This window comes from Pituophis catenifer, unplaced genomic scaffold, assembly GCF_029215685.1.
Source record: "Pituophis catenifer annectens isolate HBS135680 unplaced genomic scaffold, rPitCat1.0.hap2 SCAF_2, whole genome shotgun sequence".
Classification (NCBI taxonomy): domain Eukaryota; kingdom Metazoa; phylum Chordata; class Lepidosauria; order Squamata; family Colubridae; genus Pituophis; species Pituophis catenifer.
Window position 1 is genome coordinate 214,671,788 of NW_027256882.1, and position 3,821 is coordinate 214,675,608.

Below are 3,821 nucleotides of genomic sequence, written 5' to 3' on the forward strand. Positions count from 1 at the left end.
CACAAAAGGCTGTTTATTCTAATAAAAGCAACAAAGTGAAGATTTGAGAGAATAGTTTAATTGCAGCAAATTACATGTGCTTGAGATCTACCTTCAGCTCAGTACAGTAATTGGTAAACAGACTGAGCAAACAAAGGAGGGAGGGAATTGGAGCAGATATAAAACTACCCACAACTGAATGAAAAAGGTCACTTGTGTGACTAATAGCATTCCTTCCCGACTCTTACCAATTCTCCCAGGGTATCCTAAGCTTTGTACTTGGATTTTTAGATCCAGCTGCATAAAATCTGTTTTCGTCAATCAAGTTCCCCCCAAAAAACCCTCCTAGCCTCCTCTCCACATAAATACCACCACTGGCATTTACTGGAGAGACGGTTCTTAACAGATCTCAACTAGCCAGCAAGCTGCTCTAACTTAAGAGATGCTAGTTATAACAAGCCAGCAGGTTATTCAAAATACGAGTTCCCTTAATCCATTAGTCTGTGGTTATTCTCATACAGTCTGATGGAAAACAACATTACATCCCTTAGAAGGAGGTTACAAGGGAGCTCTTTCCATTGAACATTTTCAGACTGAGCAGCCAGAGAGCAGCCAAAAGAAGATAGAAACCACAACAGCAATAAAAGCCTTTGTTATTTCACAATAATAAAGTAACTCCCAATGAGCAAAATAAAATTTAAAATTACTTGAAAATATCCAGAGAGAATGGGATAGAAAAACAAGTTTTTTCCTTTGCACAGAAAGGAAACTTTAAAGAACCTGAAGGCACATATTAATACAAATAAAACACCACAGAACCAGATTTCCTACATTTCACATAATATAATTATATCATTAAAAGCCCAGCAGCATACCTGGAAATCTGGTCTGTTGGGGAGTTTTTCTTTCAGTAAAGATAAACAATAATGTGTCCTTCTCCATCACTCCATTTTCTGTCCTCTATTTTTTTAAGCAAAAGAATTTGAAGTAAAGAATTTTCAGATTATTTGAAGTTTTGAATCCATTGAACATATTTTTAAAAAATAATTTACTTTAAAATGTGCCATTTCTTTCAAGGATGCTTTGGCATATGACATGGCATATGTTTAAATGGACAAGTACAGCAAGCATCTTTTTAAAAAACAATTTTGTTAAAGTTTACAAATATAAATATATATATATGCACATATTTGTAATGTATTATTATATAACAAATGCATTTATAGTTGAGTATATGTTTATAAATTTACTATATTTACATAGTAAATATATAATAGAATAGAATAACAGAGTTGGAAGGCACCTTGGAGGTCTTCTATCCATATTCCAGTTGGTAACAGCATGAATATCTTCTTAGATGGAACTCTTTCATCTGAAGAATAGTCTCATCTAGACCCCAGGTAGAAAGTGGGACAATGGAGAACCCAGAGAATAGTTTGAGAATAGTTTGACAAGTTGTTGTGTGCATTGATGGTGGATGCAACCTTCCTTGCTTCCTGCTTACACAGATGAAGAAATGCAGAAGTTCTCATTCAATACTAGTTTTTACATAAATTCCTCCAGCAGTGCAGCCATTACAAGTAATGGTTCTAGATATTCTTTGAACCCAATGCCAATGTATTTTGTAAGCCACAATATTTCTAATATGACATTCTAGGTAATTTTAATATTTTCTCTGGCAAAAAAAGGAAACCCCCTGCTTAGGTGGGAAACCCTATATCACTTCCGGCAAATGGTTATCCAATCTAAAGACAGATAAAAACAAATACAAACCGAGAAAAGAGAAAAAAGTACAAAAAAAGTATATAAAAGAAAAAAGTTATATAAAAGATGACTCTCCCATTCCTCCAGAATAAACAATTTCAGGATTTTAACACCTTTTATATTTCAATAATCAAAAATAAATAAACCCCCTTTTATGGGACTCTCTGCTTCCTATATCTCATCCCTTACCAATAATTATAAAAGATCATCATTTAGTCCTAATCAGCAAAAGTCTACTAAGAGCTACCAGAAATAGTATCACATATATTTTACGTCTAGTCAGGTAACTCCAAGTAAAGTGAATTTTCAGGATGTTGGGATTTGCAGCTGAGCCACAACTCTTTCCTGCACACAGAGTAAAACTAATAGATTTGCAATTTCAGCTGACAAAGAATAGAATAGTACATATTCAGATGGGGCACCTGGTAGCCCCCAACTGACTGGATTCCCCATCCAGCTATGTCCTTCATCTGCTCCAGATGTTTGGGAAATCTTCAGACAAGATTTGGAAAAATCAAAATGGGTATGTTGGATTGAGGTTGTAGTAGAACTCCTAATAAAGTGTTTGTACATGTTAGTACTTTGTTCCCTTCTCTTTGCACAATTGAACACCTTTTAGAATGTAGATTCCTTTCAGCTTTACTCATTACAATATTCTGGATTCTGATTAGCAGACAGTTACTGTAGAATACTTATAGATTAGCTATTGCTTTTTCAAAATAAAATGAAATAATTATCTCTCCCCCCCCCCAAACTTTTCTTAGAATTGTTGATTTCTACAGGTCTCTCCTTTGTGGATTCTAACTGGATATTTTGTTTACATAATTTGATTACCTCCTTTAGTCTTTACTTATCATTCCAAATTACACATTTACACATTACCCATAAAACATTGGCTGTTAAGTTTTCAAGGTCTCCTGTATGTTTATTATCCTGTTTATTCCATAAAGATTTATAATAAGTGATTGCTTTACAAGTAATTCTAGGTGGTAGGTTGCTGTTTTTTTCATGTCAAAGGGAATGCTTTCACGCTTTCTTGCTCATCACTACTAATCAGATAAAAACATTAAAAACAATACCTAGATTACAGAGTTCCACTTTAGGTTCCTGCCTGATGAATTTTAATTCTTCTCTCAGATTTCTTATTCATCCAGAATGTAAATATGGAAAACCCGATTCACATTTGTATTGAATAGGTCTCCAAGGATACATATGTTTAAAAATATTTTTTTAAAAAAACATCTGTAACATGCAGAAAAGGTTTGCTTGGATAAAAATATTCTCTAAGGATTTTTCCCACCTGTTCCTTTTGCACAGGGCTAGAACCTGAACAGAAGAAGCTCTGTGTAATGTGCTTTTTGCTTAAGGTTGGTCCAATATGTTTCAGTGCCCTAAGAGCCAATCCACTGAGAGATAGCTGAGTGATAGCTACACTGAAAATAAGCAATGGAGAAACACAATAACATATTTCGTGTCAATGTTGTCAGTGACATCCTATCTATTTAGTTGGGGTGGTGGGGGAGAAACAACCGTGATTATTAACATCCCATCCAGTGTGATAGCAGAGCAAAAAAGATGATGTCCATCTGTCCTCAGGAACATAATCATCTGTTGTGGCTGCAGATGTCACCAGTGGGATATTACTGCCATTTCTCTGTTGCAGGGTCAGGGATGATGTTGGCAACTGAAGCTAGTTTTCTGTACTCATAAAATCTTTCCCATTTGGGTCAAGTTGCCAGGGCCCATGCAATGGCTATGAATCTCATCTCATCTCATCCTCCTGAAATAAATGTATACAAACAGTCTGTCTCTGGTTCATGTTGATTCTGCATGCAGTGGTTCATACTTTTTCTCTATTATCCTTTTGCATTAAGATGATTTGGGGCTGGGGAGTGCTGCATGGAAATTCATGTAAAAATAATATTTAAATATATATAAAAATAGCTTCTGCATATATAAAGCCTGTGCTTTTTTAGATTGTTTTAATCTCCTGTATAGGAACACAGTGGCTTGAGAAGGTTAGGATGCTGGCTTAGAGGTTAGCAAGCTGACGTTCAAGACCGGAGTGCTGCCATGGG